The sequence below is a fragment of the Eschrichtius robustus genome, chromosome 1 (genome assembly GCF_028021215.1).
Source record: "Eschrichtius robustus isolate mEscRob2 chromosome 1, mEscRob2.pri, whole genome shotgun sequence".
Taxonomy (NCBI): Eukaryota; Metazoa; Chordata; class Mammalia; order Artiodactyla; family Eschrichtiidae; genus Eschrichtius; species Eschrichtius robustus.
In genome coordinates this window covers 66,040,245-66,055,908 of record NC_090824.1, presented here as the reverse complement: position 1 = coordinate 66,055,908, position 15,664 = coordinate 66,040,245, and the positions used below count along the sequence as shown (strand labels likewise).

The window sequence follows — 15,664 nt, the reverse complement described above, 5'->3', positions numbered from 1 at the left end:
TCTCATTATGATTTTTTTTTAACACCTTTATTGGAGTATAATTGCTTTACAATGGTGTGTTAGTTTCTGCTGTATAACAAAGTGAATCAGCTATACGTATACATATATCCCCATATCTCCTCCCTCTTGCGTCTCCCTCCCACCCTCCCTATCTCACCCCTCTAGGGGGTCACAGAGCATGGATCTAATCTCCTTGTGCTATGCGGCTGCTTCCCACTAGCTATCTATTTTACATTTGGATTTGGTAGTGTACATATGTCAATGCTACTCTCTCACTTCATCCCAGCTTACCCTTTCCCCTCCCCGTGTCCTCAGGTCCATTCTCTACATCTGCGTCTTTATCCTGTCCTGCCCCTAGGTTCTTCAGAACCACTTTTTTTTTAGATTCCATATATATGTGTTAGCATACGGTATTTGTTTTTCTCTTTCTGACTTAACTTCACTCTGTATGACAGTCCCTAGGTCCATCCACCTCACTACAAATAACGCAATTTCGTTTCTTCTTACGCCTGAGTAATATTCCATTGTATACGTGTGCCACATCTTCTTTAACCATTCATCTGTCGATGGACACTTAGGTTGCTTCCATGTCCTGGCTATTGTAAATAGAGCTGCAATGAACATTGTGGTACATCACTCTTTTGAATTATCTCATTATGATTTTGATTTGCGTTTCTCTGATGATTAGTGATGTTGAACATCTTTCCATATGCTTTTTGGCCATTTGTATATCCTCTTTGGAAGAATGTCTATTCAAGTATGTTGTCCACATTTTAAATTGGGTTATTTGATTTTTTTGTTGTTGAGTTGTAGGAGTTCTTTATATTCTGGATCTTAACCTTTTATTATATATTTGATTTGCAAACATTTTCTCCCATTCCTTTTCACTCTGTTGATTGGGCCCTTTGATGCACAAAATTTTTAAAGGATGATGTGGCCCCATTTGTCTATTTTTGCTTTTGTTGGCTGTGCTTTTGGTGTCATATCCAAGAAATCATTGCCAACACCCATGTCATGAGGCTTTTATTTTATGTTTTCTTTTAGGAGTTTTATAGTTTAAGTCCTAGGTTTAAGTCTTTGAGTTAATTTTTATTTTATCTCAGTGTGATTACCTCTCATGCTTTAAAGATCTCACCCCTGGCTTTTTTGCGTGGTAGGACACAACTTCAAGAGACAAGATTTGTCTTTAGAAAAACACTTGGGAGTCACTCTTTTTAAAAAGTCCTGTCTGCCATTCTTTACTTGATTTGAAACACAGCTGTATTTTTCTTTATTTGTCCTCAGAGTAACTTATAATCAAGATCTGCTGTAAATATAATTCTCACCTGCCTTTGATGTTCTTTTATACCAACCACATAGCAGTTTTCCTAGAGTTGGTGGAGTGGTGGTCTGCACTTTGGTGTTTATAATGATCTCTTAAGAGCATCCTATCAGATAGGAAGCATTTTAAGGTTACTGGATTCCACTGTTCTTCACTGACATTTCATTTTGTATGTGCCTTTCCCTTATGCTAGCCTTTTCCCTCACAGTTGCTAGTCTTCCTCCTATATCTGAATTCTCTCTCTTCCTTGTATCTTCTCTCCTATTCTTTTTCTTTACTATTCCTCTGGAATATATAGTTTTCACTCTCTGGCACCTATTTTCCCTTTTAAGTTCCTTCCCCAAGAGTATCTTCTACTTTCTTCCTCTGATGTTGTTCTAGAGATTCTCAGATTCCAAATATGAGAGGACTATGAGTTGGCTCTTCATCACCATTCAAGCTTGAACCCTTGATCTTCTCAGTACATTTCTTAGTCTTAGAAATATGTATCCAGAGGGTTGAGGAACTGTTTAGATGCAAGAATAAACAATTCAGTTTAAATATCAAGGAAGAAGCCACATTTTTAAAGAGTTGGGAAGGCTCAGCTTTGTAATTAAAATTGGAAGATTCAAGAGTCCTAAAAGATCACAAATTGAACATGAATTGATAGTACAGATTATGATTCAACAAGCGGTGTTAGTAGCAGAATGCTGTAGGAACTCTGAATATTATTCTTTATGCTATGCACAATCTAAAATTTTGTTTTAAATTCTGCACTTAGAATTTGAAAGAGATAGGACAACATAATTCTAGGCTCTGTTTATTAAATAAGATAATATTTGGTAAGTCTCAAGTGGAAAGTTATACAGTGGCAGAGCAGAGGAAGGAAGATAACAAGTGTACCTAGACCAAGCATCACAAAAGGTGGACTACTTGAGCTGAACCTTGAATGATGAGTAGAATTTAGGAGAGATGAGAAGGCAGAATGTTAGTGACAGAAGCTTTGGTATAAGCTAAGGTTGAGGGCAAGAATATTTAAGGTATATTTGGGAAATAGTAAAGGGTGTAGGCTAAACAGCTGTAAACAAAGAGATCCCCAAATACAATAAGATAGAAGACTTTTTCTCTCTCACATAACAAGAGGTAGGCAGACAATCCAGGGAAGATAGAGGCCATCTAGGGATTCAGGTGCTTTCTCCCTGTTGCTCTTGTACTATGGTGCACCAGTGCTGTATCTGTGTTCCATCTCACCAGAAGGGGGACGTGGAGAGCACCCAGCTTTCTTCTCACAGACAGGACTTGGAAGTTGTACACATTTCTTCTGTTCACATCCCATTGGTCCAGACTTTGTCATATGGCATCACCTAACTGCAAAGGAGTTTGGGAAATTTGCCTCTAGGCTATGAACTTTAGGATGGAGATGTTCTCTTAAACCAATTGCTGGTTAGAATAGAGTTAGTTGAAGGGAAGGGGAATATAAAGTTAGAAAGGACCAAAATATGAACTTTGAATTCCACGTGTTTACATAGCACAGACGTAAAATAAATACCTGTCTAATGAATGCATGAATAAATGAACAAGTGAGTGAGTGAATGTATCATTCAGATTGAACTTTTCCTTTAGACCAGGAGTTACAACCTAAAATGACTCTAAGAGGGGCAGACAGATAATATAAATGAGTCATACAGCCGGGGTGGAAGTGGGGAGTGAAAGAGACTGAGTAACGGAGGGTAAGTGCCATGTCTAGAGGGCGGCCAACTGCTCAGTTCCAAGTGATTGTTGCACGGGAGTGTGGGCCCTGTGTGGCAAGATCTTGCAATTTTTAAAAAGAAGTAGCAAATCTGGGTTTTATGTGACATATCCCCATTTGTTAATGTTTGCTCTGAACAATTTAAAAATGGGCCAAATAAACACATCCATAGGATAGGTTTAGCCTTCAAGTCACTAATTTGCCATCTTTCTGAAGAGGAGACATTACTTAAAATTTTTGGCTCAGATGGTTGGTAGTTTAAGGTTAATCTGGCCATGGTGTGCTGGATACACCTGTAGCGAAGTGGTTCTTGATTGTGGCTGCACATTATAATCACGGGGGTGCTTTGAAAAAAAGTTCCAACTTCAGCCTCCACCCAGAGCTATTAAATCAGACTCTTGAGGGATAGGTATTTTTTAAAGCTCCTTCATGCATTTCTGATGTACAGTCAAGGTTGGTAGCTAATGCTCTAAGGCTGATTTTGAAGGTTATTGCTAAAAGGGTCTGAACTGTGGTTTTGGAAGCCAACTAAGGAAAATAAAGAAACAGAGGTGGGAGGTGTTATAAAAGACAAATCAATACAATTTTGTGGCTTTTAAAAAATGAGATAGTGGAGGAAGGGGGTCAAAAGAGTTGAGATTTCAAGCTGACGTTTGGGGGCAGGGAGATGTAATAAGGACTTTAATAAATGGTTCCAAGGGACATAAGAAATTAAGACACACAGTTGATGAACGGGGCAAAGGTAAATGTTATCTTATATGCAAATGCTGTGGCCAAATCCAAGTTGAGAATTCTCAATTAATAACATTAAAAAATAAAGCTACACAGTTCTTTTTAGGGGTAATATTGTATATATTTGTGCATAATTTATTCGTTGCAATGCCAGGAAAAAAACTGAATTAACATTACTAATGGATTTGTTGGGACAGTATGTCAAGGTCACTGCTCAGGGTTGCTGGAGAAGAACCATAGGGATCCAAAGCAAATACCTTCCTGGTTAACCCAGTAGGAATGTTTCGATCCTGCGTCAGTTTGGTTTCTGCAGAGCCTTAGCTGGGTCTCGAGCCTTTATCAATGGTGATTTAGCACCACCGTGAGGCTGCATCCAGTCAGTGCGTCTCGTTTTTACCTTCTGAAATGTATACGGAAGGTGCAGTTTTTTGTTTGCAGTTTTAAACGTTAAGATGAAAATAGTTCTTTGTTATTTTCTTGGTGTGAAAAAGCTATGATTAAATTACATTTTGTTGTGTCAAGATGATGAAAGTTCCTAACTGCATTTGACAGCAAATATGTCTATGATGATGAAAATCAAAAGAGGAATAAACTCAGTGTTGCACTTTTAAATTCAACTAAAATTATTATTAGGATATTAGTGAATTCTTCTTTATCCTTAAGCCTAAAGTAATGACTCTGTATTAGCCGTAAGCTGTTTTAGAAAGGTAGCAATTAAAAAAACAAACAAAACCTTGACATTTATTGCCTACTTATAACATGTCAGGCAAGATGCTAAGAGTTTTATTCATTTAACACATTTAATTCTCAAGAAAAAAAAATCCTTCTTTGATGAAGACACTTTTATTATATCCTCATTTTACCAATGAGGACAGAGATATTATGCATAGAGAAGTTAGTAATTTACTTAAGGGTACAAGACTTAAAAGCAGGAACTTTGGGCTCAATTCACAGCCCCCTACTGTTTAATTATGAAAACTTGAATAAGTCGCTGAAAGTTTACGGTTTAAATCTCCTAGTCTTTAAAATGGGATATTAATTATGTTTGTTACGCCATTGCACAGATTATTGTATGAAATTACAAAGAGCAACAGTTCATTGTAAACTCTAAAGGCTACATAAATACTAGTCTTATCATTATTGTGACTTTTCCTATGAATTCAGGGAATAGCATCAACAATAATAGAAAGAACTAGAATAAGAATCTTAATTCCGCCCCTATGTAGCATTGTGACCTTGGAAACTTAACTCCCAAGCCTCAGTTTTGAAAAATAAACATTAGTAGAGAAATTGAATTGGCTGACCTCTTAAGATACCTCTCAGTTCTGAAATTTTATGAGACTAAGAGGCATAACTAAGAGATGCAGCCAGTTCTCTGCAAAATATTCACTGGAATATATCACTTCAACATGGAATTTCTTTCTGTTCCATGGAATTCTGGGTGAATCTCCCTTAGAAGACCGTGATGGTAAGTGAGTGAGAGGCTATGGCGTTAGTGAGCCTGGAGGTATGCAGCTATTCATGCTGCATTCCCAGCAGTGTAATGTGAGAAGAACCAGACATCCTAGAGGAATTTGGGGCCTGGCCAGTGTTTGTTAGATGCCAAGAGACCAGGGACAGTGGTGAACAGCAAACAAGTGAGTAACCCAGTAAGAATCAGATATGGATTAGCCTGAATTTATAGCAAGTAAGGTCAGCTAAATGGAGCAGATTGGAAACATTCATCTTGGCAGATTTGCCGTTGTGATGTCTTAAAATTAACTGTCAGCACTGCTGTTTGTGCTCTGTTCTGACAATATGAGGGCAGATCATTCCAAGAGTGTGGGTTCTGTGTCCGGGTCACTCATGATGTCAGATCATGTCTGAGGCTCTTGATCTCATTCTATAAAGATGATTGGCCTGAGATTTGCATGGCGAATAAGCAACTTTACCCAGGAAAGGTGCTGCCTGTATGCTGAGGCCCAGGTGCTTTCCATCTTTCAGGTAGATGAGGTTCTGTGTATTATCACCGATGTTATCTTGAGCAAGTGACTTGACCTCTCTTGCCCCAGTTTCCTCCCTTGCAAAATAGGGTTAAAAGTGTATCTTCCACATAGAGTTGTTTTTTTATTTTTTTGGACCGTTAAATGTGTTAAAATGTGTAAAGAGCTCAGAATAGTACCTGGCATGTAGTAAGCATTCAATAAATGTTAGCTCTTGTAGTTGTTATTGTTGTTATTATTACTATTATGGGAGGGGAGGGGTGAGGCCTCAGCAGCTCTTTGTATGTAGATGGCTCTGGCCTTTTGGGATCAAATGCTACCACCCTATTTTCTCCTCCTACCTTCAGGCATTTTGGTCATTATGAAGCTTCAACCTCCTACTCACCCCCCACCCACAATGGTTAAGGCCGCCGGTCCTCCTTCCTGGGACCTGTGGTAGTCGCCCTAGACTCCTGCACCCCTCTTCCCTGTGAGACTCTGGGCCTTCTGCCTTGAGAGATGATTCTTATGTTGTGTTAGAGATAATTCTCCTCTGACTGGCCCAATAATTTTAGTTAATGCACTTCTCTGACATCTTAGAAGGTTTATGTAGGGGAATTTATGCTATGAATGTGTGTTCAGATAAACACAAACAACCTTCTAGTTTATAATATTGTCACAGAACAACTTATAAATAGTATGTACTTATCTATGTATAATTTGTATTTATACATATTTATAATATGTATTTATAATTATGTACTTATAAATAATAGTTCCCACAGCACTCTAACCAGAGGAATCTCATTACAACGTATTATGGGAAGAAGAAGGAAGGGACTCCAATAAGTTTACAATTGCCCCTGAGACCCCTGACTGCTAAAGATGGAAAAATTAAGCAAGTGTGTTGGAAAGGTAGCACCAGGCTGGGATCATTTGCTGGGAGAGGAGCATTGAAGCTGGGTTTTGAAGGCTAGATATGGTGGGAGGAGTAGAAGACATTGGGAAGGTATGTGGAAGTCACCAAAGATCAGTTCCCTGTGTAACTAAAAGAGGACAGGTAAATCATCTGAACATCTCTGGCTTTGAAGGAGGCTCTATATGCAAGAACCACAGACGGTAACAGTAAGAAAGGCATGAGAAATTGTCCAACTTAATTCCCGCATTTTACAACTAGAACATGCCTCTCCCAGAAGTGCTTCCTATTAGCACATCCTATTTTCTGGTTATACCAGATTTTGCAAGCTTGTCACAAAGGGGCAGCAAGTACTTTTTTTTTTTTTTTTTTTTTTTTCTCCAAGATCAACATGAGTATGTTCCTAGTGCCCCTCAGCTGTTGGCTTTTTATCTTTGTTGCCCTGATGGACTTTGAAGCAGATTTCCCTTCTCTGAATTTGGTGTATGTTTCACAGTTTAATTTAGGGACGCAGCCGGTGTCGAGAACCACTGAGACAGACACAGAATGAGGGACTGGGGTGAATAAAATTGAGTACCTTGCACTGTGGGGCCTCAATCTGTAGAAGGCGCAGCGGATATGCCCCTACACACTGTTCCTGGGTTCTCTCCATGCCCGTGGTCTCCAGCACCACCTGTGTGTTGCTTTCTCCAACCTAGATCTTGCTCAACACCTCAGAAGCCAAGCTCATGCTATCTAATACCATGTCTATCATATACCTGCAAATTACTTCTTCCTTCTGAATATCTTATTGCTTCTTTCAGAGAATAGTACCTCCAACGAAAATGGAAAGCTGGCAGTCATCTCAGATTGTAACAAATTTCTCAGATTTTTTAATCCATCACATTCAACTGGGCCTGTCCATTTTAACTTCTGTCTCTCTCTGCAGTCTCGCACATTCCCTCCGTGTCCACTGCTGCTACTCAGTCTAGCCCTCATCGACTTTTTCATGGAGTAGTGTAGCAGCCTTTTTACTGGCTTTTCTGATCTCAGCCTAACACCTGGCAATCCACTCTCCACTCTGCAGTCAGAGCAAGTCTTCTAAGATGCTAATCAGATTCTCTCTCTCTTCTGCTTCAGAACTGCAGTGACCACCCCCATCGTTCTTAGGATAAAGTCCTAACTCCGGGGCGAGGTGCATGTGCCTGGCTCTTGACCAGACTCTCCAACCTCATTTCTCAGTTTCCCTATTTGCCTCCAGAGCGTTAGCCATCGGTTACTTAGATTTCTCAGAATGAACTGTTCTCTACTGGATTTTATCTGCCAAGAATGTTCTCTGTTCCTCTCAGTGCCCTCTATTCTTTTTCAGCTGGTCCGATGCCACCCAATCTAGATACTATACCCAATTAGGTAAACCAACAGGACTCTGGAATTTTACATTATTCTTTAAAACTCTAATTCTGTCCTTTCTTTTGAACTCTAGAAATTTTGTTCAAAAGATGTCCATGAAAATTTTAAAGTGAACAATTAGAGTTCTATACTTAAGGACACAGCACCTGAGTTCTTCTGCCTCAACTACCAACTGGCTGCCTGTTACCAATCAAGTAGCTAACCTTTCTCAGCCTCGGTTTCCTCACCTGTAAGATGGGGGCATTGAACTAGATGGGATGTAAGGGCCTTTTGAAGATCAGGTCTTTGCTTCTAATCTGCACGGGAATGCTTCTCCTTTTCAAGCAGATGTATTTAGTAAATGCTGTTTTCTATCTTCTTGGCTCCAATGGTAGTGCAGTGGCTGAGTTGTTACCCTTTACTGACTCACCGCCCTGAACTTCTCTGGTAGAAAGTTGGTTGTTTTCTTGCTCATTCAATGTGATAAACTCTCCGCATTGAATTCCATTTTTTTCTAAAAGTATAACTTTGTTATTACTGAAGAACTGTATGTCCCCTAGAGAAAATTTAGAATATTTAGATAAACAAGACTCAACAATCACAAGTAATCTTTTTAATAATTTTAGTGTCTACAAACACTCCCATCTTGCTACATGCATTCTTGTTCCAGTTATTAGATTTACAAGGAGGTTTTACTAATCAGGAAAGTATTTATATCTAAACACAAGATTCTAACAACATTTCAGCTCTGTACTTCAGTGTCAAGGAGACAGCCCTTTTCATTAAAACTGTATGGACATGTGAGGAAATGTGGTTTATTAAAAGTGATTGATTAGCTCCAACAGTCAATTGTTGGGGGAGACTTTGAGCTATAGAAAAAAAGAGAGAAGGAATGAGAAGGAAGAGGAGAGGAGAGGAAGGGAGGGGAGTGAAGGAAAGGAGAGAGGAGTGAAGAACAAGGGAGTGGAGGGGCTAGGAGGAGAGGAAAGAGAAGGAAAAGGCAAAAGAGAACAGTAGTCAAGAAAGAAAGGAGAAAAGGACGATGGAAAAGAGCGCGGAGTAGGGAGAATTATCTAAAACACAGCGGCTGTGATGGGAATGTTGAAATCGTGTGGCACAGGCTGGGCTTCTCACAGAGGCTTGGGAAGTAAGAATGGACAACAGTGGATGTTTCTGTCCTTTGTTTTTCTCTGTGAACCTCAGGGTGAGTCTGCTTAGAAAGACAGGGTGGTGTAGCAGTTCAGAGCTTGAGCCCTGGACCAAAACTACTTAATAGCTATTTAGTGGCTTTATGACCTTGAATAAATTATATATAACTCTTCTACGCTTCAGCCTCTTCCTCTGTACAGTAGAGAAATTTGTGAAGATTAAAGGACTACATAAATTATCAGAAGAATAGTTGGTAGATAGTCAGCACCCAAATGTTTAGTACTGTTATTTATAATACTGGATATAACATACCTATAAGTAAACTATTAAATGATCATAATCCTAAATTCTAAAGTGTGAGCATCTTAGGTCCTTGTTTGGGATTTAGAGGCAGATAAAGATGATTTGATATGGTCATCCAGTGCCTCTGGAGGATTGGGGGTGCTTGAAACAAGGTCTTACACAGAGCCAGTGAGCAAAGGTATGTGGGAGAATCCCCAGTTTCACTCCTGACAGCCGTTAAGTATTTGAGCTTGTCTGTGCTTCAGTTTTCTCCTCTGTAAAATGGAGAGTGTGGGAATCTTACAGCATAGAGTAGTTGTAAGTATTAAATAAGTGCCTGGCATGTAATTGGTACTCAGTTAATAGTATTATTAGTTCCAGTTTATTCCCAATTCTTTTATTCATTCCTATTTTTATTAGACTTTGATGATACGCATTCCAAACTTGTTTTTCCCTTAAAATTGTTGATTATTTCTTCTTAGAAATCAAAAGGGAGCAACTGAAGTCAAAGCCTCTGGATTTGTTGGAGGAAACCCTTTCCCATTATGAGAGTCAGGGATCTTTCTGGGCTCTTCTTTTCCCAGTTGAAACCACTGTCATTAGTGTTTGAAGAAATTGGGGATTCAGCTCAATTTATGCCTTCCACATGATACTGAGTTCAGAATAGAACTTCCTACCTGGTCAGTTTTAGATAATACCATTCGATGCCCTCTTTATTCTCTCTTTCCAACTGACAGCCTTTATTCTGGGATAATTTTATCAGAAATATTTTAAAATTCTAAAGACATTCCATTCAACCTTTAGAAGAGAAGCTAAATATTTCATAAAACATTTCAGTATTTGAGTATTCTTGTGGCAACAGAGTTACAACTGCCTTAAACCATTTGATTTTCTCTTCAGTCTTTCTTCTAAGAGTACACACCATACCCTCCCTTCTGTCAATTACTTGTACAGCGTTGCATTTTATAGGTAAGGATGTGGGTAAATGTGTGAGTTGGTTGAGTCCAAAGTACCACTTTTAACTCGCTTTGATTTTATCTTGAGCCTCTGTGTCTCGGTGGCACGTTAAGTGCATTGATATGTGGTTAGGAAAGGTAAATTACATTTGAGTGCTATTGTGTAAAAAGCTTAATTAGTCATTTCATGTAGGAATTAGGTGTATAAGAATTAAGCAAAAATGGAAGGTTAAATATATATGTTGGTAGATGTACATATAAAATCTCAATACATAAGTTTGCTTCTAAGGGGAGTTCTCATTTTACCAGCTGTCAGAGCCTAAATTAAGCTTCCTTGTGGGTAGAGTAAGAGCATTGCGATTACTCACTGGTAACCACTACTAATGTAAAAACTGGCTCCAAAGCATGTGTCCTGTTTTGAAAAATTAAGCCAGATTATTCTTAAACTTGTAGTTGTTTAATAGGGAAATGAGATCCCCTTCGGACTTGCTGGTGGAATAAGGAGGTAGGGAAATCTTTGCTAACCTGCAGGTTCAGATGATGCCCCTGCCACACCGCCTCATGTGATGATCTGAGACAGAAGTCATGACTCCCTCCTCTGCACCCCCAGAGTGGCTGGTGCCACCTCTCATATTGTGGCTGTGAGAAGACTTTTCTCTCCATCTTCCCTGGACACCTAGCAGAGTGCTGTATGCTTAGCGAATGACCAAAAGTTTTGAGTGAATGACATAAGAGATCAAATTGGAACCTGTTAATTAGGAATGGTTTTTCAAGATCATTTATCAAGCCAGGCTTTAAAATATAATTTCTCTTGAAATCCTCACATAAACCCCAAATGGATATCCCTGTCCCTGTCTTATAGATGAAGAAACTGAAGTTCAGAGACCTCAAGTAGCTCATTTAGTTTATACTGTTAGTAAGAGGTGGATGGAGCCTGGAATCAAATTCAGTTTTGTCTGGTTGTAGCAGCTATTCTATTATCATTATCCACACTGGTTGATGATAAGCATGTTTTTTTCTCTTTTACTATACCCTCTCCTGCTGCCACAATTAATCCTCATTTAAATGTTTTTCAAGTTCTGATTTCTGCCAGGGACTTAGACAAATTGTTAGATCAGCTGGCCCAACTAGATCATTTGAGTCTCATAAAGACCCTGTGAGGTGGGTACTACTGTCACCCCATTTTACAGATGAGAAGACTGAGGCCCTGAGAAGTAGGGAGACATGCCCGATGCCATGTGCCCAATACCTGGCACATAGTGAATGTTGTGTGAGGATTACTTATTGTTTCAGCTAGCATTGTTCAGATGAGGTCATTCACTGAATCCTTTAATCTTGGAATAGTAAGGAAGGGGTAAATACTTTTTTTGAATGGTTTAAAAAGTTCAACAGCAGAGGCTGCCCTTTTTTATTTTCAGAAATACAGTGAAAATAGTTCACTTCTTGATGATTTTCAGCAGGTCCCTCTCTGAAGGCAGCTGACTTGATCTGGACTAGGTCAGATTTCACACTTGATTTCTCTGTCCACTGAGAAATGTGCATCCTTCTGGGGGTGAACACACACATGTTCACACACACATCCAAACAACAAATACTGAGAGGACATTAGCAGTTGAGCCCATTGGCTAAACTATCTCCTGAGAACCAGGGGCCATCTCCTCTGTGATTAAACTGAGTCAAACTCATCCATAATTAAGGCACTGTTAGAATGGGCTTGCTTAAGCATGTAACTGCCTTAAAGTTTGGGTTTAAATTTTCTATAAATTAGAAATGAAACTTACCGTGATTTTTGCTTGCTTAAAAAAAAAGTTCTTTGTTGTGTCTAACCTCATCACAGATCCCCTTTCAGAAAAATTAACAGAAAATAGTGAATGTGAAGGGGGAAGGGCTTAGAACGAAAAGAGTTTTATCTCAGCACTAAGAATGTGGGAGTGGCAAGAAATGTTTCTTCACCCTCATCTGGGTCAGATAATGTGTCTCTAGGAGCGCTGTTTCTAGAGGGCACCGTGTTACCGTGAGAGGAATAGACTTTGGAATGAGATATGGGTTCAGATCCCAACCCTGCCAGTGGGCTAGTCACCTTCTTTGACCCTCAGTTTTCTCATCTGTAAATGACCATAATCAGCACCACTTCACAGAATTGTGTTGACAACACAAGTGTCTACTTCCCCTTTTAGAGAAATAGTTTTCAATTTCAATTTGTTGTAAAAATCATGTAATTCTATAAAAATTTACCCCTGGGCTTTTAACTCCATAAGGCAGGGACCATGTCTTGTTTCCTACCATGTCACTGTTTCCTGGTCCCATGTCTGATACAAGGAAGGCCCTCCTTTTTGTCCCAGCTGCACATGACAGCTTTGTCAAAGGGCAACAGTAATCACCCACATAGTTTCTAGTTAACCAGACTAGGTTTGTCATAGAAGAGAAATAGTTAGGAAAATAAAAGAAATAATGAGTATTCTTCTTTAAATTGAAGCATAGTTGATTTACAACATTGTGTTAGTTTCAGGTGTACAACAAAGTGATTCAGATACATATATATATATATATTTTTTTCAGATTATTTTCCATTATAGGATATTACAGGATATTGAATAAAGTTCCCTGTGCTATACAGTAAATCCTTATTGTTTATTTTATATATGGTAGTGTGCATCTGTTAATCCTGTACTCCTAATTTATCCCTCCCCCCCCCAGTTTATGCCTCCCCCCTTTCCCCTTTGGTAACTATAAGTTTGTTTCCTATGTCTGTGAATCTGTTTCTGTTTTGTACGTTGATTCATTTGTGCTATTTTTTAGATTCCATATATAAGTGGTATAATATTTGTCCTTGTCTGATTTACTTTACTTACTATGATTATCTCTAGGTCCATCCATGTTGCTGCAAATGGCAATATTTCATTCTTTTTCAGGGCTGAGTAGTATTCCATTGTATATATATATACCACTTCCTTATCCATTCATCTGTCGTTGGACACTTAGGTTGCTTCCATGTCTTCGTAAATAGTGCTGCTATGAACATTGGGGTGCATACATCTTTTCAAATTAGAGTTTTCTTTCTTTTTTTTTTTTTTTGGATATATGCCCAGGAGCGGGATTGCTGGATCATATTGGTATTTTTAGCTCTATTTTTAGTTTTTAAAGGAACCTCCCTACTGTTTTCCATAATGGCTGCGCCAGTTTACGTTCCCACCGATAGTGCAGGAGGGTTCAATAATGGGTACTTAACCTGTTATGAGAGTGTAGCTCTTTGCAAGACTAACTTTATATTTTCCTTGCAAATATAATCTTCAAATGTATGTTAACCAGCTGAGGGCTCTAGCAAATTACTTTTCACAAACCTGAAAGTGTACCTTTATATACACTTGCACTGTGCTTCTTAGTCTTTAAAGAGATTGATGCTTTAGAAAGTTTAAGAGTAAGATTCTTTAAAAGCACCTCGTTAAGGAACTTTCAAAATGCAAATGATTTGATTCCTCCAGCAAATGATTTGGAAGTGGGAAGCGTGCTGTCAACTGATGGTAGTAATAGGCTAACGGCTGTTCCATTTTCTCCCAAGTTGGATGACCAAGGTTTCTTCTGGGGGTTGAATCCTGGCTTGGCTCCAATCATCAGGCTCTCAGAACATGTATCAAATATGAGTATGACAAGGGGCCCACCGAGGAGGAAACAATTAAGGGGGTAGCCCAAGAGGACTGGGACCTGTGGACTGGTCACCCTCAGTGTGCCCCTGGAGAGCTCGGCAGGGAGTCAGAGAAAGGTAATGGAAGAGGGGCAAAAAGGGACGAGAAGGACACCAGTGGTAGAAAGTGACAGGAGAGAGACTGAACAGATGAGATACAGGAGTCTGAATGACGAAGGCTAAAATGTGGCCTTTCAAAGGTTTGTAATTCAGCCTGTAGCAGTGAGTCGAATGTGTGTAAAATGTGCTTTTTATGTAGTGCAGCATTGGATTGTGCCGTGAAGAAAATGTGATTTTTATAGTTGTCTTTGACTCTCCAGGTAAGTACGTGTGAACTCAGAATCTTAGAGAAACAAACAGGTCAAATACTAAAAAATAGAAACAAATTTGGGTATAGACAGAATTCTGATACGGACAGAGTACATTTCACAGGAAGATCCGGGAGCGTGTCCCAACTCTTTATTGCTTGTAAAACTTTTTCTAATGATTAAAATTACCTGAATTCAGTAGGCCAGTGCTTAGACGTGCTTTATGTTCAGCTGAAATTTTTACTTCAGTGATATTTATCATTTTATTCCCAGTAATGTCCAGCAGTGTGCTTTACACAGAGTAGGTGCTTAATAAATATTTGTTAAAAGAATGAATGAGTGACCAATATATCTCTTGGATAGGATTTGATTTATATTACAAAATAAGTAAAATTTTGTATTTTTTTCTCATTTTCCTATGTTGTTACTTATGTCAGCCTCATTTTCCTTCATTCACACCACAAAGACTCTAGCAGAGCTTCTGAAAATGAGCATCAGATATTCATCTGCATCCAAATGTGAATTCTCCTGCACATTGCATGGTTCGGTATATAGAGTGGAGACTACTTCGTTTCTCTGAGAATAGCCGTCTCATGATATGGGGATAGTAGTCAGTACCCTGTCCACTACACAGAACACTGGTGACAGTACACACAGAAAGGGGCTGGGAGAGATGGAGAAATAGCAGGTGACAAAGGTATCAAGAATCGGATGGACTACCGTTTCATTTGCTTTCATGATTTCTGTTATATGTTTGTGCCTACACATGTAAGCAGGAGAGGAGGTGGAAAGCTAAGATTCCCCCTGATAGGGAGGAGTGTTTAGCTTTTCATTACAAGTTAACTCACAAGTTGAGCATTAAAATATTAATCAAAATTAATCAAAAGGTAAATCTGAAAAATGGGTTAAGTTCAGTAGGGAAATAGCTCTCAAGCCATCTCAGTGAGTTCAAATGTAGAAGCCTGTCCTTTCTCCTTTCGAACTCCAGGTGGTGCTGTTTACCCAGCCATGGCAAGCAGGTGCCCGGCCCCGTTTCCTTCCCCTAAGGTTCACAGCTGGGCTTTCAATTTTTCAAAATATTTTCAGTTTCCACAGATGTGTTCTTTTAAATGGTCAATAAATTTTTATAACCACTATTTGAAAACTTGCAAGATTATTGTGAATTGTGCTTCTTAGCCAAGAATATTTTTTTTATGTCCAGGACACACCCAGAGTTAGGCATTTACATTTGTTCATTGGTCCTCTACCTTTCCTTGCTTC

General features: G+C 39.0%; 1 protein-coding gene across 10 annotated transcripts in view; it reads left to right on the top strand.

Moving 5' to 3' along the window:
• Positions 1-15,664, top strand: part of AKAP6 (A-kinase anchoring protein 6) — a 580,300-nt gene that overhangs the window by 320,268 nt on the left and 244,368 nt on the right. The gene's annotated exons all lie outside the window — the stretch shown is intronic.